This window comes from Ixodes scapularis, unplaced genomic scaffold (assembly GCF_016920785.2).
Source record: "Ixodes scapularis isolate PalLabHiFi unplaced genomic scaffold, ASM1692078v2 PGA_scaffold1__304_contigs__length_218370807, whole genome shotgun sequence".
NCBI lineage: Eukaryota > Metazoa > Arthropoda > Arachnida > Ixodida > Ixodidae > Ixodes > Ixodes scapularis.
This window is the reverse complement of record NW_024609846.1, coordinates 69,877,293-69,898,630: the sequence shown is the minus strand read 5'-3', so window position 1 is coordinate 69,898,630 and position 21,338 is coordinate 69,877,293. Positions and strand designations below refer to the sequence as shown.

The following is a 21,338-nucleotide window of genomic DNA, read 5'->3' as shown; positions in this document are numbered from 1 at the left end:
TACATGTGTGTTCGCCTTTTAGAGGCAACATGCGCGTAGTTGTATGTTCCAGTCCTCCGTGGGGCATGCCGTTTTTTTTAGCTCTCATGCATGTGTTTCTTTTTTTTATCCCAACGCGTAAGGACATGATTATACACTAATTCCCCTTCGAAAGCCTTTATGCTTATTCTTTACATACCTTAGTGCTTGCACTAGCGTTTCGATGAGAGCAGTTTCCAACGCCGCTTTTGTTGCTATCCTTTATCTAGCCGAGGCTCTACTGCAAGTACTAAGGAGACACATAGAATGCATACAAAGGCTTTCAATAGTGAAATATTGCTTAAACTATGCGCTTGTGAGTTAGAACTCGAAAGAACGCGAAAGAAACCAATTAAAAATGAAATAACCTGACAATAGCGGATAAGCCCTTGACAACGACTATGGTGGCAGCCATGTCATCAGCTGCGATTTCGTGCTGACTGTTGCACACGCATAACGGACATTAGGGGCGTTGGCTCGCTAGCGAACAGTGCATTCATTTTCGTTTAGCGGTTGAAGAAGCGTTCTGTCGCCTGGTGTTATGTGTTGTTGTCGACAATTGCATTTGTCCCCTCTGGAAACGACTGTTCCCTTAATATTGTAATATTGTTTCTTGTAAAAAATAAACCCCTCCCTATTTTTTTATTTTTTTTTGCCTGCGGCTTTTTAAATTCCTGTAGTTTTGTCTGCGGCTCTAACCCTACGTCACTCTGTCCCCCCATGGATTATACGGTCACTCACATGGCAATCGAATTTGCCCCGGTCACTAACACCACGGCCACTGCGATTGCGCCATGAGCTATTGTAAATAAGGAAGAACGAACCGCGAAGAAGAAAGCATAAAGGTAATAAGCCACACCCTGCGTCGTTCTCTTCGGCTCTCAGTGACTAAAAATCACACTCGTTGACACGCACCAGACCGCCTGCTTTGGCTAATATCATGGACGCGTTTGCCAACTTAAAACATCTCGAAGAAAAAGCCAGTTCGATTGACAATTCAGTCCGGCTGGAATTCCCGCTGGCCAAAATTTCACTCATTAGCCCGGGCGTTGACTGAAGTGCGCCCGGCCGCTTCCGTACGCACACTTTTCGCGTTCAACGCTCGCAACGTAAAAACGGCTTCATAAAGATTTTTCATTTTTTTAGTGGGGTAGATTTTTTCTAACTTAAGTTTTCTTTTTTTTTTTAAACTTCGGGCATAAGCAACCCCCACATGCTAATTAATATTTTTAAATCCAAAATTGCTACTGAAAAAACGGCAGATCGAAAATGATGTTGGAACAAAGATTCAAATTTTCCCGCGCAGTACAGTGGGGTGACGTCACATATTATGTTACGTCACGAGTTGCAAGTCGAGCAAGCAGTAAAAAAAAAAAAGACCGCATCTCCACGTGGTGAATAATGTTGATTGTGGCGAATCTCTGGTGGTGCTGATGATACTGATTTTATTGTTCATAGGTAGTGCTGATAGTGCTGATTTTTTTATTGCTCATAGGTAGTGCTGAGTTGCGTTTCGACTTCATTATTTTCATAATATAACTTCATTACTTTATGGTCGGTGATATGAAGAGCCAGTGGTTCTTCTAGCGGATCAGCTTGGATCCGCTAGAAGCCGTGGAAACGCATCTCCACGGTCCATGCAGAAAGAGATTGTGTGGTGTGGAACCTGATTATATACGCATTTGAGCATTTGACCGCGGCGCCCTCTCGTCTATAAACGTTGAGCCAATGCGTGCAAAGTTTAACGCGATTATTTACGCATTTGACCGCAGCGCCCTCTCCTGTATAGACGTTGAGTGGCTACATGCAACGCTTCATCCATGACAGAAACCCCAGCTCTTGAGTTGCTACCACATCTCAGTGCCCCTCGCTCGTCCCGCAGTCGTGGCCGAGTGGTTAAGGCGATGGACTAGAAATCCATTGGGGTCTCCCCGCACAGGTTCGAATCCTGTCGACTGCGCAAACATTTTTTTTCATGTGAGCACCGACGCCGGCCGGCCGGACGGACAAGGCTAGACCCCAAGGAGCTTCGCCCCTAAAAAAGTATTTGGGCGTTAGAGCTCAAATACGTTTTTCATTTCTTTTCTATGGGGCCATGGAGGCCGCGCTGATACCGATTGCCCCCCTCCGGGGGCAGTCGGTACCAGCTGCCTTCATATTTCAATATTGGACGTCAAGTTCTCAGTCTTTTGACAGTAGGGACTCTCAGCCTCTTAGACAACCCTTAAGTCTTCAATATGTTCCCGAGAAAACAAACAAGAAAACAACTGTAACTTGTAATATGTGTTACAAGTACCCACGAGTCTACTAATGTGCTGAGTTAATTTTGAGGCAAATATTTAACTATCAATATTTCGCCGGAGCTCCTTTTCAAAGGTAAAGTCTGTTCGCTTCCTTAAAGGGCAACTCCGGCCATAACGAAACCAGACTCTTTCGCTTTAGTGGCACAAAATATGGAATCCCATAGAAAAGCTCACCGGAGAACAGCTCACTGCAGATAAGCTCACCGGAGATAAGCTCACCGGAGAAAACCTCACCGCAAAACCGGCGAATGCGGAGAAAAGCTCACCGGCCGTTGAGCGTATGCGGAGGAAAGCTCACCGATATTTTTTTCCTTCATTTTATATTGAGGATGCGTGATTATGCGTAACATATATCAATTTATTGTCATTAAAATTCGTCAGCTTTGTAAAAAGACAGTGTCATTTTTATAATATTTTTAAACTTTTTGGGTACACTGCTTCCAAATTAATAATTGCGGGCGAGTGTTTTCTGTGGCTTACTTCCTTGGCAACTAAAACCTAACTGAAAACTTTATAAACTTGAAGAACAGGAGAAAGGTCCAAAACTTAATGATGTCTGCCTAAGACCTAAAAATCAAAACTGTAAATGCCCAAAATTCGAAAGTGCATGCGCAACAACGCTGTGCCTCAAATTCTCTTGGAAGCTTTTGTTAACCTATGAAAACAGGATAAACCAGCCAGTAGGATATTGAGGATTCTTCCTTCCCCGGACATGAACGTTTTCTAGCCGTTCGTGCTGGTGTTTCCACACGTTGCCTTTGTGTGATAGTGTCCTTCTACAGCACCGTGTTCTACAGCGAACCACCCATGACCTTCAGAGCTGCACACCGGCACCGTTGTTACTCGTGACCTATATAAGAAGTAGTCTTCTGTAAGGTAGTGAGTAGGGCGAGTTGGTAAGCGTTATACATGATGAAAACCGCTCAAACGACGACGACGGAGTGAAGACAACAAACACGACAGGACGAAGCTGTTCTCAAAACTAAAGTTGTGTTAGTCAAATTATCAAATTAACAGAAAGAAAACAGTGTAGCCGCCACTGATTACATCAAACAAACATCTACTTATATATTAGGCACTACACAATAATTGGAGCTGAAACGGTTCACACTCCCCGATTCATATTAGCTCGCAAAAAACGAACCCCTTTATCTGACAGAGCTACCGACGGCGCACTGACACCTGTCGATAAGTTGTTGTCTCTTTTACCGGTGTACGACGTTTTTTATTTTATACCCTTGCGGCTTCATTAATATACAAAATGGGAGATTACTAATTTCTGACGAATTAGTAAATCTGCACAATGAACTTCAAGAATATTACAAAAAAAGATGATTTATTTTTAATGAAGTGATGAATGTGAATTGTGTTAAATTGCCACGTTTGACGCAGAATCCGCTAGATTAAAAAAAAATTGATGAGCTTTTCTCCGCATCCGCTCAAAGGCCGGTGAGCTTTTCTCCGCATCTGCCGGTTTTGCGGTGAGGTTTTCTCAGGTGAGCTTTTCTCCGCCGCCCCAAAATATGATCATAGCCTAAATATGGCGTCGAGGTGGAGCCGCGTACTCCACTAAAACCGATTTGAAAGATGCGACCAGCTGCTCTTTAGCGGGCGGCAAGCTGGTCATCTTTTAGTTGAGGAAAACTAGGGACTGGTAAAGGCGAGCGGGTTGAACATGAATACAAAAGATTGAAAGAATGAAGCACAAAGGACAAGCACAGGATAACCACTTTTTCATTTAGCAGCGACGTTTATTTTCGGCAAAGACATTACACCCTGAGCGAGAGCCCGTCAAGATAGGTGTATAAGGGGGGAGGGCTAACAGGGAGATGGAAAGGGTGATATAGGGGACGGAAAGGAAACCTGGGAAATGGAAAGGTGATAAAGGGGAAGGAAAACTGGGAGATGGAAGGCGTGATAGGAGAAGCAAAGGGCGGAACCACGAGGGCACGGGCAGAACTACCTTGATGATGTGTATTTACGGGGAGTTGCGATATTTTTTCAAGTTCAGGCTTGAGGAATTCTAATTCCCGTCTTGATAAGGTTACTTAGACCGATGAAACGTTGTTTTCTGTGTTCTGGATGAGAAAAGATTCGATGATTTCACGTTCGTGGCGATTGCGGTGCCCCCTCTCGTCTTGGTTTCTGCGAAGTCAGGCGCGCATCCAATGCATTCGTTCGCGTGAACCGCGATCGGATGAATGGGGTTGTCGGTTCCTGTAGTGGCCTCGTTTTCGTGCTCTCAAGCGGTCATTGATACATCGGCCGGTTTGTCCCACGTACTCGGCACCGCATTTGAGAGGGATGGAGTAAACGTTTTGAGCAGCAGGTCCGGAAAAGGGTGGCGTGCTTTTTTTCGCAAGCCGGCTTGGCTTTTTGTTGGTTGATCATGTTGCACATGCTTGCCAATTTGAATCTACTAGAAAAGACAACTCTCGTGTCATAGCGTGATGCAATGGATCGGATACGATGGGAAGCATTATGAATGTAAGGTATGCTGGCTATCCTTCGACTGAAACGCGTTTTTGTAGTCTCTTTTGGGTTAATAAGTTGGTGGCTCCCCCAGGACTCCTTCTGCCTCTGCCCATGTCTGCAGTTGGTCTCGTATTATCTGTGTGAACACGCGGTAGAGTACCGATGTGATGGCTATGGGGTGGTAGTTGCTGAGCGTTGACTTTTGCCCTTTTTCCTTGTGGATGAGTCTGAGTCTTAAGGTTCGCCACTCCACCGGCACCCGTCCCTCCTTCAGGATCTGGTTAAGGATCTCGCGCAGCAGTGCTCTCGTCTCTGGCCCCAGATCCTTCACCAGCCTCATTGGGATTCCGTCCATTCCAGTGGCTGTGGTTCCTCCCATCCTCTTGACTGCTCTCTTTAACTCCCTCTCCGTGATTTCCTCTCAGCTCGGTTGCTCCTGCAGTTCGTCCTCCGTCTCCCCCTCCTCACTGTCCATTTGTCTGCTGTCCCCTGTGAACATGTCCCCAATCCACCTCTCAATGTACCGGTTGGTCTCTCCTGGATCCAGTTCCTTTCCCGTCGCATAGTCTTTGATTACCGCATCCTCCCTGGGTCGACCTGTTTGGCCCTGTACATGTCGCCAGAACTTCAGTGGGGCCTCACGTCCTGCCTCTCTCAGTTCTTCCAGGAATCTCTTATCTACCTTGGCCATTTCGCTTTGAATCAAAGCTGTCACCTCCATTTTCCTGCTCTGGTACTCCCTACACTCTCTTGAATCTTTCTGTAGGGGGGCTTTCCTCTCCTCCTTTCGTTTTCTGATGGTCCCACGCAGAGTCCTGTTTGCCAGTTGCCTTGTTGTAATGGCCTCCCTCACCTCCATATCCCACCTTCATTTTCTCCTCCTCTTTCTTCGTGTCGGTCGTTTTAGTCTTTCCAGGTGGTCCTTCCACCACCGCATGAGGGTCCCGTACGTCTCCACCTGCCTGGTTTCCACCTCTTCCTCCAGTTTCTGTACAATGGTTTGTGCTTCTGCTTGCGTTATGTTGTGTGGTCTCATATGTTCGCTGACTCTCTTTTCTGTTGGCTTTCCTCCGAAAGTGATCAGCAATCTGTCGTGATCACTTCCCAAGCTCTTGTCGCCTTCCTCGTCTATCTCCATGTAGTTCAGTTTTTCATACAGGTCCGGGGACACCAGGCAATAATCAATTGTACAGCTCATCCCTCTGGCCGTTCATGTCGTCTTTCCTATGCATTTATCTTGTGTGTTGACGATTACCATGTCCAGGTGTTCCACCATGTCCTGCAGCAAATTTCCATTACCGTCTGTTCTCCCATCGAACTCCTCTAGGTGTGCGTTGAAATCGCCTACCATAATGGTAGGTCTCCCCATGTTGTGATAGTCTTTTTCAATGCACTTGATTAACTCGATGTTTGTCTCCCTGCTGTCCGCCCCCGTCCACAGGTACACCACTGCTACTGCCACCTTTCTCCCCGCCAGTATCCCCGTCGACCACATGTGCTCTCTGCACTCTGGACTTTCTCTCTGCCAGCCTGGCCCACTAAAGCATCCTAGCCCCCCTCCCCTTCTCTCACTGCCCTCTCTGTTTACCTCACCCCAAAAAAAGCCCTTCGCAATCTGGGGGTCTTTCTTCATCCCTGAGGTGGGTTTCTGTGACTGCGAACATTCCAATCTTATCATCTTGTAACATCTGAAAGGCCTCCACCCATTTTCCTGCTTTCCTTCCTCCCTGCAGGTTTAGAAAGGCAATCTTCACTTCCCTCTTTTTCTTTTTTGATCGTCTGCTTTTCCTTGTTTCCTGGTCTGGTGCCTTTTCGTGTTTTCCGCCTCTCGTGTTGTTGCAGGCACCATTTCTCCTACTTTCTCTTCTTAGTGGGCATGTCCCTGTGGGGGACACATCCTCTGGAGTACTTCCTCGAGTCGCTGTAGTCTCTGGTCCAGAGTCAGCCTGCCTCCATTCTTTCCTGTCGCCTTTTCATCGGTGTCAAGCTTTTCCCCTTGCATTTCAGTCCTAAAAGACGTTTTAGTCTGTTACCCAGTGCTTGTCCCTCTTCAATTGCCACATCTCTATTGTAGCAGCCATCTTCCATGTTATTTCCCGTTCCTGTGTTCTTTACCACCTCCACCCTCGGTACCAGCTGCTGGTTGATCTCTCTTGATAGCCTGTTCCACTTGGCGCACCTCTCTCTAAGTGGGTCCCCCTTGTCTTTGATTTCTGGGACATCATACACCATAAAAGAGTGTTTCGGGGCTCTCGTGATCCAGTCCTCAAGCCTTTTCCCTAGCCCCGCTGCCATTTCTTCCACCGACTCTTCGCCTTGCACGTCTGTCACTCCTGCATGTATGACCACCATCCCTGCCCTCTGCATTCCATATTTTCCCATCCCTCTCTGCTCTCTCCAGTGACTCTCCCAGTTGTGCTCCCGGCTTAGCTGCAAAGTGAACTTGTTGTAATCTACCACCTTCTGTGTGGCTCTGTTTATCTTCAAGGCATTAGTGTCCCCTACCACTAATATTCTCTTGTCCACCATCTTCTCTTTGTCCTGTTTCTTTGTCCCGTCATCTGGGTCTGCCCTCTGCTTTATGAGGGCCTCCTTGTAGTTTCTGTGCTGGCCTCTTTGTGTTTGGCTCTCAGTCGTCTGTCCGTCCTGCTCCTCATCCAGATCTCCACTTCTCGTCCGTTCTTGGGAAAAGCTATTTGTCTCTTTCCCGTCTGTGTGGTAGGTCTTCTTTTCTTTGACCCCGTTTCCCGGTTCCAGCTGTTGCGGCGCGTTTTCTGCCCCGTTGACCGTCATTTGCGCTAGTTCACATGACTTCATCCAGTCATTAAACACCTCCCCTAGTTATTCTCTCTTGTTCCTTTCCTCCTGCATTATTGCCTTCAGTTTTTCTTCCTTCGCTATTCTCAAGGTCCTCTCTTCTTCGAGCTTCGCCAACATCCTACTTTCTATGGCCGCTCTCTCTGTCTTTGCCTCCTCCAGCTTCACTCTCATTGCCTCTCTCAAGGCATTAACTTGCCGTTCAATCTCCTCCTCCAAAATGCTTCTTCTCAACTCATTTTCCTTGCACTCATTACATTTATACGTACTGTTCTCCGCCTCCGTGCATGATTCGAACGGTGTCTCGCTGATATCCACTCATTTCTCACAGCCTTCGCACTCCACTGCAGCCTTGTCTCGCTTTCCCCTCTACTTTGCCTTTTCCATTTGACTGGTTGTCATTGTTTTCCTCCGTGGAGTCATGATGTTAGGTGCCTCCCTTGCCTGGTGTCCGTAACGCCCCAGCCACAACCGCTAGATTCCGTCGTTTAGCTGTGCCCCGATACGCCGCGTCGAAAAAACACTTGCGCCCTACAGCGCCCGGTTGGTAGGCCTAACAGGTCGTTGAGCGTTCCGGAGGAAGGGCTTCTTGATTGCCCCATGGTCGCGGCTCCGCGCCGAACCCAAGTGGTCCGCTGGTAGCGGTCTCGGTATTCCTATACACCTTCTGAAAGATATCCGTCGCACTGCCACCTCTACACTAATCGGCGAAAAAACAATTTAACCCGGCGGTTTCAAATCGCCGCCGATTCACCCGTTCGGGGTTGCTAGACCGTACCTAGACCGGCCGTACTGCATATGATCAGTGTTGCCATCCCTCTAGCAGACAGTTTCGGTTTTGCCGTAAACACCCGAAACGAAACTTTGAGCCGCGATGCTTATAAAACTACCGTAAAATACCTCGGAAACGCCCAATTCGTTCAAGTGTCCACTAAAAACATTTCCCAAAATTGGCTATTCAGCAAATTATACCTGAAGCGCCCGATTTGACCAGACAAGCGCCCATGTCAATATGAACTTCTTCTTGAAAGTGGGATGGGCGCTTACCCGTTATCTTCCAGAGCCAGTGGTTCACACAACATCGAGAAACAAATTATACCTTATAATTGAGGGACACAACTTGAGCTGAAGATAGTCGTAATTCCTAATTAATTAATATTGACCGAATGTGTCCTTTCAGCCGTGCTGTGATCAGACTATTATCTTTCAACTTTGAAAATTACAATATCATCTCCCATTGTCGCTGCAATATCCACAGTATCAAATTCTTTGCTATGTTTTACTTCATGGTAGAGATAACGTTGGTTGTTTTTTAGTCGTACTTAAAAACTTAACAGAGAGGTTAACAGCTTACAGACGACAGCACGTGACCCATTTAAAGCACGTCTATCGCATCAAGAACGCGGTGCTAGAGAAAAAAGAGAGAGAGATTTCTGAACAGAAAAAGGGGCCAAACTTTTGTAAGGGCTTCCCGCGTGTCCGGCAGGGGCACTGCTGGTGTAGGACTGCCGAGCAGGCGGGGCTGCGTGAGCCAATCGGGACCGTTCCTCGAGCCCAAACGTTAGCAAGAGGAGAGCTTTGAATATCTCGCGATCATAAAACTCGATTGCGTGAAGCCCAATAAAAATATCCAACTGCGAGCACAGCAGGTTCCAAAAAAGCAGTAATCGAATATAAACGCCGGACGTAATAAATGGTGGCCGAGTTAACGTCTGCTGATTGCAGACTCAAGGACTATAGCGAGATATTTTTATCCATGAAACGTGCTCTTCAGAAGTTTTAGTTTGATTCTAACGTCGATATTTTAGTCATTTTATTCCCCCCTTGTTGACACTAAATTTAGAGCGGACGAAATGCTAACACACTTCTCGTTCACTTAGGGGTTCCAAGGCCACCACATTAGAGGCCCTATAAAAGAGGCCGGTGGGTTAAGCGCTCCATTAGTGTGACCGTCTCGGCCGACCTAACATCCAATCATGGTAGGTGCCTAAATCTTGACTTCCTTGGCGAATATTTCACTTTTTTTTTGTTATTAGAGCAAACTGATTGTAATGGCTCATAACTTGCTATCTCCCAGTATTCGGATACTTATTAAATAAATTGTCATATTTAACATATAATGGAATATATATTTTTGCTCATTTGTTGACAACTAATTTTATCACTTTTGAACTTCACTTTCTGAGCAAAAATATGAGCTTCAAACAAACAAGCAGTTGGTCTATAATAGAGGGTACTCTTTCTACTTTCTATACACCTAGCTGTACCTGTTTAAATGTTTTCGAAACAGCATTGAGGAAAACGTTACGTTAATTTCGAACTAAAAATATACGATGAAATGTATTTTTGAGATGATTCCCTTCATTAGCCAGGTCCATTTAAGATAAACTGTAGCAAAATCGAATTTTTACAAGACACGTGAACTTACTGTTTAAAATAATTAGTGGCACTTTAAAGATGTCATCAAGTAAAGCAAACGGGTTATTCAAGATTTAAAAAAAAAAATCTGTTACTATATGTCTACTTGTGAATACCATATATGCATTTTGCTCATTCCGACCGGAAACAGCAAGTAGTTTTTTTTCAGCAAACGTGGAGTTAACCTCTGTCAGTTTGGGACCGAAGATGTACAGAGAGTCTGAAAACAACAAGGCTCGATATAAAATGACTCTCGAAAATCCGCGCCTGATGTAGCAATCTAAACTTTTCGTCGAAGATGTATTTCTCAGGTAGGTTTTTGTCTTCTAAAATAAAGATTCTTAGCTCTCTTTCTGTAAAAACATAGGGCCAAAGAGCTTGCCAGGATCAACGGCGGACGGCGACGCAAACGATGAAGTGGCTTAAACTTTCACTATTTGAGCGTGTTGCTGATTTTTAACCATTGAGAAAGTGGAGACACATAAGGAACGATACAAACAGGACAATTGTTCTGTCGCTACTAACCAAATTCAGTCACGTGAGGGCAGGATCAGCATGCCGTGCAGGAAAGACGTCACTGCGGGAATGAACACGCAACTCTGGCCTATACAGGAGCTCTAGTCGAGACTGCTCGAGACGCGGTGGTATGTTATAATGAACATCATATTTTTGTAATGTATTGTGTACCTTTGGTTTAAAAATAAATGCCGACAACATAAACAAAACGAAGTAAAAAATCCTGATAAAAAAACGCTGGTACAACCACGGCGCTCCTACCGACCGATTTCGTCTGCATGTCGTCTGAGTTCTTTCGCTAGTCGACTACACCTTCCGACGCTGCTACCGACGCCATCTATCGATAGGTGCTCCAAACGCGCCCAGCCACTTGACGCGGTCGGCTGCCTCACCGTCCGCCGTTTACCCTGACATGATATTTGGAACTAATTTTTACAGAAAAGGAGCATTAACTTGTAATTTGACAAGGTAAACGCGACCTGTGAGTTTGACTGTAAGTCTAGATCGCTACGCGCAGGCGCCCATTTTTAAGGTGCCTTTTAGATCGAGAATGGTTATTTCAAACACCATAATGATGATTCAAGCTCACATTGATACTTCGTCCATTTATAACACAAAAAGTGTGTTCAAAACTATTTATATATTTCCACGCAAATGCTCCTTTAGACTGAATATACTATTCAAATTACTTTCAGCTTCGCACCTTCCTCATCCTGGCCCTGGCCACCTGCGCCCTCGCCGGCTACCTCGGCTTCCCAGCTCGTACTAGTTTCTCCTACCGTGCCACCCCCTTCTCCGGCTACGGGGCAGTTGCCCATGTTCCAGCTTGGGGCTACGGCCATGGTCTTGGATACGGCTACGGTACCTACGGTTTGGGCTACGGTTTCGGCGGTCTGAGATATTGGTAGACTCGTGTAAGTATCATCTTTTTTTTTTTAATTTTAAGAACAGTGTTCATATTTCAAGGAACGCATATATCACTGCTCAGAATATCCACCAACTCAATATTGATAAGAAAGCTTAGTGCTAAGCTTTCCTGCATCGCTGGAGATGGACGAGAGTTCTTCGTCAGCATTCAACTTTAACTCGCGTCCGATATGTGCCCTGCGATAGACTTCGTTAGTGAGGCAAAAAATTTGCAATTTTTATCTAGGTGGTGTTGGATTCACTGAATGCAAAATTATTTCTCATATTTTGGATTCAAGCTGCTTTGGGCGATAAAATGTTTTAAATCAAGGGCAATCTGGTCAAGATAGGTCATCTACTATGTATAGATGGTAATCAATTTTTACACATTGAGTCACAGCTACATTTCAATCTTAACCCAAATGTGTGTACGCACGAAATTTACGTTTGACACTTATTTTGGCTTCCTTTTTTCTTTTTTCTAGGAGCCAAAAGTGCCCCAGACGACAGGCGAACTGGAAATAGAAATTTCATGGCGGCTGACAAGCTCTTCAAGTTCCAGAGTTTTGCTGGATGTGCCTTATTGTTCACAAATAAAAGATGATTCTGATTCTACACAATTATCAAGCGACGGGTGCAGGCCTGCGGCTTTTTCTACCTTTTTTTTTCCTTAAAATATGATTTTACTTAGTCCAGTTATATCTGCTTTGCTTACTAATTGCATGTTTAACGTGACACGAAGAAAACAGTCTTGCATGTTAAGTTCGTTCAATCCTTGCCCTAAAATGGTGGTTTTCAAGGCTGGACATTTTTACATACTTTTGTTGGGTATCACAACTATTTATTTATCAAAATGTACAACAGGTGGCAGTAGTATAAGCATTTGTTCGATGCAACGATACATGGCGACACTTGCTCACATATGGCCCTTAAAAAAAGCGAGAAACGGCTAATTAGCACAGAAACACTGGCACATGGCCCCTAAGACGTTGCGAGCTTCTTTTTTCAAAAATCAGTGTCATAGTCCCCAAGGTGACATGGGCGTCTTGTAGCACGTCTTGGGCGGCTCACTTCGGTTGGGATTGGCGGTGTTTCCTCTTGCTCCGTGAATATGTCTGGGGCCAGGTTCAGCTGTGGTCGGTCTTCGAAGTGCTTCAAGGTCTGGACGTGGACGATCTTGTCTTCTGTACTGCCTACTTTTCGGATACGGTACCACACTGTACCAACAGGGCGGATGGCTTCGAATGGACCTTTAAAGGGCGGTGTTAGTTTGTGATCACTGGCTTGCGGCCAGCTGTGCAGTACCAAGTCTCCGGGATTGAACTTGTGGTCACTGCGATGCAGGTCAAAGCGTCGCTTGCTTGCTTGGTGAGACTGTAGGAGGTTCGTCGCAGCATCGGTCCCCGCAGCGTGCAAAATGTCGAGTTGATCCTCACGGGAGTCGCCCGATGTTATAGTTCCGATGTGAAGTTCCCTCGGGAGGCGAGGTTGATACCCGTGCAAAAGAAAAAATGGAGAGTATCCTATGGAGCTTTGCTCTGCGGTGTTGATTGCCAGCAATGCACCGGGCAAGTGCTGGTCCCATGTCTGCGGGTTCCCGAAAGCGAGTTTCTTCAGTGTGTTCACTAAGGTTGCATTGGCCCTTTCGACAAGTCCGTTTGCTTGTGGGGTGTACGGAGGTGTGAGATGATGCTCGATGCCATACTTCTTGAAGAACTGCTCTGTTGTGTGGCTGGCGAATCCGGGCCCATTGTCGGAAATGTACACGCATGGCGGTCCAAAACGTTGAATGACATCTTGTTCGATGGTTTCGATGACATCTGCTTCCGGCAACGAACACGTGGCTCTCGCCAGAAGGTAACGAGTGGCGTGATCAATCTGTACGAACACGTGGGTGCTTCCAGCTTCCGTTTGGGGCAGTGAGACAACATGATCGCCTGAGACGCATTCCCATGGCGTTGGAGGAATCGGAAGGGCTCCCAATTTTCCATTGGCGAGTGTGGTTCGACGATTTGTTCGTTGACATGCTTCACAGCCCCGAACATAAGCTCTGACGTCTTTGCGTAGTGTTGACCACCAGTACCTGGAGCGTACTCGTTCGAGCGTTTTCTCACTGTTCAGATGGTCACTCTCGTCATGACAAAGGCGGAGTACTGTGGAGCGCAATGCAAAGGGAAAAACAAGTTGTTCTCTCCTATGACCTCCAACTGTTGTCACGTGAGTTAGCACCGAGTTTGATAACTTGAAGGAGTTATGAATTTGCTTCAGATGATGCGTGTCGGGCTGTTTCTGTAGCTTGTCAAGGAGTTGGCGGCAGTACTCATCGGTCTGCTGAGTGCGAACAAGCTCTGAATCTTGTGATGTTAGCACGGCGAGACATGCTTGGGTGGGGAGAGGGTAGCGGGACAAATGATCAGCGATGACATTTTCCTTGCCTGGCCTGTGGAGGGCGGTGAAATTGAAAGCTGCCGGGTCAACGATGTAGCGTGCAAACTTGCGGTTCAGCTTGGCTTTGTTCACTGCGTACGCCATAGTGAAATTGTCAGTGATGAGCACAAACTTGTGACCATGTAGGTACAGACGGAACATTTCGGTCACAGCCCAACGTACAGCAGTACATTCAAGCTCATTGATGTGGTACTTCTTTTCTGCGTCTTTGAGGGATCTGCTGGCATATTCTATGACACGTCTTTTGCCATTCTGGTCTTGCAGGAGGCAGGCTCCAAGACCTTCATGTGACGCATCTGTCTCGACATACGTCTGACATTCTTGCTTGAAGAAGGACAGGACTGGCGGTGAAGTGATCTTCATCTTGAGTGACTCGAAGGATTCCTGCTGACTATTGTCGAGGGCAAGCTGAAGTGCTTGAGTGGGCGTTTCTTTGTTCTTTTCTTTGCTTGTGGTCTTCAGAAGTTCATTAAGCGGTCTTGCAATCACTGCAAAGTTCTCTATATGTTTGCGAAACGTGTTCGCAAATCCAAGGAAGCTGCGAACCTCATGTATGGACGTCAGTGTAGCATACCGAAATACAGCAGATGTGCGGTCAGGGTCTGGCTGTATGCCTTCTGTTGTCAACACTCTTCCGAGGAGCGTGATGGTTGGCGAGGCGAAGACACACTTGGTCGGCGAGAGTGTGAAACCCATGCTTCGTGTGGCCTTGAAGATCTCGCGGAGGCACTGGATGTGGTCTTCGAAACTGTTGTGCGCGCAGGCAATGTTGTCGATGTAGGTGACAACACCTAGTTTGCGAAGGTGCGAATATGCCAATTTGATGGCTCTTGTCATGGTCGGCGGTCCGTTCTTGAGCCCAAAAGACATTCGTAGAAACTCTTCGTGGTGGTCTTGGGTGACGAAGGCTGTTTTGTGCATGTCGTCTTCTTTCACTTTGATTGTGAAGAGTGCACTCTTGATGTCCATGTTACACATAAAACGAGAACCTGCAATTGCATGAAGTGCGTCTTCCATGCAGTCAACTGGTTGTGGATCTGCGACAGTGATCGGATTGATTGTGCGGGAGTAGTCAACGACTACACGTCGAGGTGTCGTGTCATGAAAAGGCTGGTCCACTACGAAGGCTGGCGATGCATGCATAGATGTGGACGGGCGACAGATGCCTTGTTCCCTCCAAGTTTGCACTTGGTTCTCGAGGAACTGACGGTCAGGCTGTGAGAGGCGGTAGGGTTGGCGACGAACTGGTCTGGAGTGCTCTAGGTTAATACTGAGTTCCACATAGGGGCACTCACCAATCTTCGCCTGGTGTGCGAAAATATCTTCATACTCTTTTACAAGAGAGCAGAGTTGTTCTTGCTCGGTTGCGGCAAGAGAAGCATGTATGGTCACTTTATCGGTGATTGTCTCAGTGTTGGGTGCAGATGGACTCGGATGATCCACGGGCATACGTTCCCCGGAAGCCGTGATTTGCGGTAGCGGCTCTGTTGACTTGGTTGAGCACAAGGTCTCTGTTGTGGCCCTAGGTGCTAGTGCCACATCGGTTAGCAGTGCTGCCTCCATTGGCCTGGATTTGAAGATGCAGTTTGCGGTGAGCGTTTGGGCTTTGAAGCGAGTGAATTCCTGAATGGATGTCGGAGTCGTGATGCAGAAGCTTCCGTCTGCTTCAATGATGTACCGGGCCTGCACAAACCATTTCCAGTCATTACCCAAAACAAGGGTAACAGGCAGGTGTTCACAGAGTCCCACTTGTGGCATGGTGTAATCAATGTTCCCAACTTTGACACGCAGGGTGATCCATCCGGCGGGTGTAATGGGCCCTGCTGCTGTCTCGATTGGTCCGTTTTGCCATTTGAACACTGGTAGTTCGGGTGGTGCAACATGCTTTCTGATTAGCGTGACTTCTGATCCACAATCACAGAGAGCGTTCACTGTAGTTGTGCCGTTAATGATGGCGTTGACGATCGGTGTGCGAGGACCTTCGGTGTACAAGCAGTTCACAGAGTAGCGGGCATTTGGTTTCTTCGCGTCCTGGGTTGAACCATTGGTTGAATCACTTGGAGAACAAGGAAGGCGTGTGTTGCTGGCATGGTTGTGGTGGGCTGTGCCAGCATCATTACTGCGGCGTTGGTGTACGTTCCTTTGGTGTGTCGGTGTAGCAGCTTCACCGTCGGCTGGTACTGCGAGTGCACTACCTGCTTCTGGAGGTGGAAGATGACACTGATGCGAGATATGCCCCTTCTTTTCGCATCTCCAGCAGTGCAGATTTTCGGTCTTGTCGCCTGACTTTGGGTTGAACTTGTGGAGGAATGGCTTCTCTCTTGTTCCTGCGTCTTTCTTGTCGTTGCTTCCTTCTTTTTCCAATTGTCGCAGCGCGTCGAGTGTTGCTGCTCCGTCGACTAATCCTGTCACGGAGGAGTAGAGGTGAGAAGCAAGCGGGATCGACCACTTTGTATCCTTGATGTCGCCGATGATCATTGATATGCGTTCCTCGGGGGTCAGGGGATGTGGAGACTTCTCGAGGAGGGCGTCCTTCTCGAAAATGTACTGGACCATGGTCTCGTTCTTCCTTAGCGTCCTCTTTGCCTGTAGCTCGATGAAGTCCTTCATCGAAAGTCGTCGTCGAAATCGTTCAATGAGAACTCGATTCCACTCTTCCCACTCGTGGTGGTGTTTTCCGTTCGTCTTTTGCCAGTTGGCTGCAAGGCCTGAGAGTCGAGATGTAGCGTTCAGGAGCGTCAGTGCGGGGGTCCATAACGCTTGAGCTGCGATCCGTTCCACATCTTGGATCCATTGTTTAGCGTCGTCCAACGGATCACCGGTAAATTTGGGGATCGCATTCGCGGTATTCGCCGTTGATGTAATTTGTACCGGCTGTCTTTGGCTTTCCGCCAGCTGTTGTACTGTTAGAGCGAGTTGAGCGACGATGTTGGTCAGACTTTGGATGTCCGTCGGTTTCATAGTTTTTTTTTTTTTTTTTGCGGATACGTCGGCTAGGCTTAATGTGGTTGACGACGAGCAGAAAAGGTGTCACGTACTTGCAGTTTCACGAAGTCATCGGACGTCTTGGCGAGTGTTTGCGGGGTCGTTTGTCGAGTCTTCGATGTCCGGGCACTAAGTCCTTCTTGCGAGCGGGAGCTTGAAGGATTAGAGTTGCTGTCCGCCGTAACGGTTGCGGCGATTCTGGCGGGAAAATGCACTTCGACGGCGGCTGGCGAAGATGCGACGATGTGGAGCGTTCGCTCACTTTGCGATGGCGACTTGCGTGATTTTCGGGAGGCGGGTTACTTCGGCGCTTCGTTGTTCTGGCTTCGTTGAGGTGCCTTACAATTTTTTCGCGGTTTTCGCCGAATTATTTCGCGATGAACAAAGGCTCGCTATGTCGACTGCGCCATGTTGGGTATCATAACTATTTGTTTATCAAAATGTACAACAGGTGGCAGTAGTATAAACATTTGTTCTATGCAACGATAGATGGCGACACTTGCTCACACTTTGATCACTTCCGAGTTTCGTAATAAAATTTATTAAAGTTCTTTCTCGCCTTCTTCCTTATTTTTTCGATAGGGCTTTCACCCATGCCGTCAACTAGTTACTTGGCAATACCGCGAGTTACCCAAGAGGCTCTACTGAACATTAGCCAAACAGGCCTTTCTTCTGTTCGTATTTTTTCCACGCCATTCTACTGCGCACTCTTTGTTATAGTCATTGAAAACCAAAAAACACGTTGGGCGTTGCTTAGTGTATTCTCTCGCCGTGCTTCGTTATCCGTTATTTGGCATGATAGAGAGTTTAAGGAACAGTTTTGTATGTCCCATCGTTACGGATACGATCGCTCTGAACTTCAAATGACGTGGGCCAAAACGTGTCCTCAGTTCGGCCACAAAAATGCAAATTCGCTCGCCGAAACAACTGTCGAAGAGTCCGGAAACCGGACCGAAATAAACCCTCATTGCGTACTTGTGGAGCGACTAGTAAAGTTTTGGTCGAGAAAGGTTGTAATAAGCGAAGAATGATGCAAACAACAAGAAAAAAGGTTCTATTCTTAGTCTCACCCTACGATAGACTAAAGGCGAAAGCTACGGACCGTCAGATCCGAGCACGAGCCACTTAGAAATTCTGCGGTATTTCGCTTCGATGCACGTATCGGGGCCCGCGTCTCGTATCACTGATGAGGGGACGGGTGGACAGTGGTTCGAATCGAAGAGCCCTAAGTGACTGGACAATTTTACATTGCAAAGAAAGCCACGATATATAGGCTCTTTGCAGCGTCAAAACCATAGAAATGGGGCGGCGCTTTTTTAATTTGAGCATTATCCGTCCACCCCTAATCAATGTTAAGCGTGTCATAGTATAGCGTGTAACGTAATTGGACCTGGCGGCCCATGACTTTGGCCTTTAGTCGATTGTAGGATGAAACAAGGTATAAGCCTACATCGGTCATAGATGCTTATGTATGTCCTAAACAACCGTAAACGACGCACCGTAAAAGACGCCTGCATAGTTGGATGATTCTACTTCCGGCTCTCGAGCAGGACGGTCGTAAGGATTATGGGCTCCCAGCGAGCAGCGTTAGCGGCCGATATCGGCCGTGGTGTTTCGAAGTTGATGACTGACGATGAATATAAGATAGTGCTGTTTTCGTTCTTAAACGATAGTGGCGCGGTGAACTCGGCGTTTCTTCACTGTGATTTCAGACGCGGACCTTATTGCTTCGAGGATTTTAGAAGCGAGCTGAAACGGTGAGGGGTGCTCAAGGAAGTTGCGGCATTTGGGTCATACCAAATTAATTATGTTTTGATGGTGCCGCTTCACACCGAGGACGCAAAAAGAAGGCTTCTGGCAGCGAAGGAACTTAAGGTAAAGGAACTACGGTACCTCGTGGTAGACCCAAGCAACAGCGAGGTACGCGTGTGGGTACACTGGCTTCCCTTCCATGTTCCGGACGAAGCGGTGCAAAGAGCCCTAGCCCCTTACGGCAGAGTCAACGAGGTCATCCGCGAGACATGGCGCGCCGAGGGATTTTTTGGCGTCCAGTCTTGGCTTCCTTGACTTTAGCCGTTTGCCTTGCGTCGGCTTCCAGTGATGTGCGGTGTCCGGCAAACGAGAGGGGCTTCCGGTAGGATCCCAGCGGCGGGTAATCCAAAGTGGCTACGCTGGTTTCTGGTGAAAGTGAGTGGAAATTAACCAGTTTCCACCGAATTTAACTGGAAGTTTTTGCCGGATTTTAACCGCAAGGGCTCCGGTAAAGGTTCCAGCGAAATCTGGTTACTGGAAGTGGTGGCCGGTAATATTTCCACCAAAAAACTGGTAAACTACGCTGGTTTCTGGTGAAAATGAGGGGAAATTAACCCGTTTCCACCGAATGTCACTGGAAGTTTTTGCCGGATTTTTTAATACGGAGTCGATGCAGTGCCGCACCAACTGCGTTTTTCCGGGGGTAAGAATCTGGTTGTCATCCCCGGCCGAGCCCCGCAGCGCCTGCGCTGCAAGAGGACCGGCCACGTTTGACGAGAATTCAAGGTACCCAAATGCACCGAGTGCCACAGCTTTCGGCACGAAAGCAATTGCTGCCTAAAGACCTACGCCAAGGCCACCGGTCCGCCAGCTGACCAGGAGACGTCTGAATTTCTTATGGAAGCAGACGAGGCGGAGTCTTCGGCGAAGGAAACTACAGTGGCAACCACCACCTCTGTGGTGAAGACGCAAGAAGCTGAGAACAACCCGATCACTACGGTGAACTCAGGTCACAAGGCTGCTCGCCAGAAAAGCCCGCCTGAAAGCGACGAAGGCAGTGCGGTCGGGGCAACCAAGACGAAACGGCAGTCGCACGCCCCGAGGGACATCCGTTTGACAGCGACGAGAAACAAGCCATCACGAATGTCGGCGAGAGAGCCATGGACGCAACCTCCCAGAGCACCAAACGGGGGCTGGACCAGGCTGGTATTTTGACGGATGAAGACTCCCAAAACGACGCTCCTTTTCAAGAGGTGAAGAAACGAACGTGGGCTAAAAACAAGGCCCGGGCCGCTACGGACGAGAGGAGGCGGCGGGACTCAAAGTGAACAGTCCTGAGGACTGTTTATTGTAAATGATTGCTGAAATTATGTTTATGTGCGCCCTAAAGGCAAGTACATCGTAAGATGCTGTGTTATGAAACTTTCGGCGGTGTAGTTTAGACAACAAAATGGCGTGAAACTTTTGAACCGATCGGTTTAGATTTATTTAACAAAATGAAGGCCCATCGTTCCGAGTCATTACGTCATTTAGTCGGCCTTGAATATTTAACGCTTGAATTTGTTGTAAAAGGGTATAGTTCCAGTTAGGTACCCGCCGAGCTTAATATAAGAGGACGAAGTAAGTTTCTTCGTTTTTTTTAATGGTTATGAGTCGTCCACAGACACACAACAACACATTTTGAACGCGCCGACAATGTTCCGGTTTGAATTATGTTTCGTCTTTATAATATCATATTAGCGCAAAGAAAATTTTTAAGGTGCATATTTCTTACGAACACTTCTATGATGCTAAACTCAATGCGTGTGTGTGTGGGGGGGGGGGGGGTGTTTGTGTGTGCGTGTGTGTTTGTGTGTGTGTTTTTTAAATGGGTTGCTCAGGTTTTAAGGCCGCGGGCTCGCCCTTTATTTCTACAAGGACAACAGACTGCTTTTTGAGGATGCGCTATAAAATTGCTGATATAAACCGCACATCTACCTCAGGTTTTTTAAAAGATAATATTCAAAACAAATTAAAAATGAACTACTTTCAACAATACATTTGCGCCTCTCTAAGCAGGTTCTATGGAAGTGACTAATTCGAGCAACGAACTCTTTTAAGATGCGCGTTTTTCACAGTTAAGCAATTGCAATATCATCGTGAGACATGTAATATTAAGTTTTCCAGCTACAAATATTTTATGAAAAACGTATTTGTTTTGTTCTGTTTTGTATGGGACAGACACAATCACTCAGAAGCGAACGGCTTAATGTTTCTTCGTACATCAGTCATAAACGATTCCCTATGGACCAAAGCACGCTTCGGCAGTACACAACGTAAACCAGCAGTAAACATATGCTATACCTGCATACCGATCAAGCATAGAACACAGAATTGTGAACATTGTTTTAATAAAAAAGAACAGTTTAGTTCAAAGAGCCTAACCGTTAGCAAGCGGAGAGCTCCAGATATCTGGTGATCATAAAACTTGATTGCATGAAACCCAATAAAAACATCCAGCTGGGAGCACAGCAGGTTGCAAAGAAATAGTAATCAAAAATATACGCCAGATGTAAACCCTACACAGTTGCCAAATTAACGTGTATTGGTTGGAGACTCAAGAACTAGCGAGATATTTTCAGTCATGAAACGTGCTCCTCAGAAGTTTCAGTTTGATTCTAACGTCGATATCCTAGTTATTTCATTCCCCCTTGCTGACAC

The 21,338-nt window shown here is 46.9% G+C and overlaps 1 long non-coding RNA gene, 1 other non-coding gene and 1 pseudogene across 2 annotated transcripts; all 3 read left to right on the top strand.

Annotated features, from left to right (window-relative positions):
* Nucleotides 1-1,896: 1,896 nt before the first annotated feature.
* Nucleotides 1,897-1,978, top strand: Trnas-aga. The gene has a single exon. It is a non-coding gene; the product is annotated as a tRNA-Ser (tRNA).
* A 7,584-nt stretch (nt 1,979-9,562) lies between these two features.
* On the top strand, nt 9,563-12,068 carry LOC120850525. Its single transcript, XR_005718156.2, has 3 exons — nt 9,563-9,592; nt 11,243-11,461; nt 11,939-12,068. It is a non-coding gene; the product is annotated as an uncharacterized LOC120850525 (long non-coding RNA).
* A 6,624-nt stretch (nt 12,069-18,692) lies between these two features.
* On the top strand, nt 18,693-19,966 carry LOC115325351 (annotated as a pseudogene).
* The last annotated feature ends 1,372 nt before the right edge of the window (nt 19,967-21,338 follow it).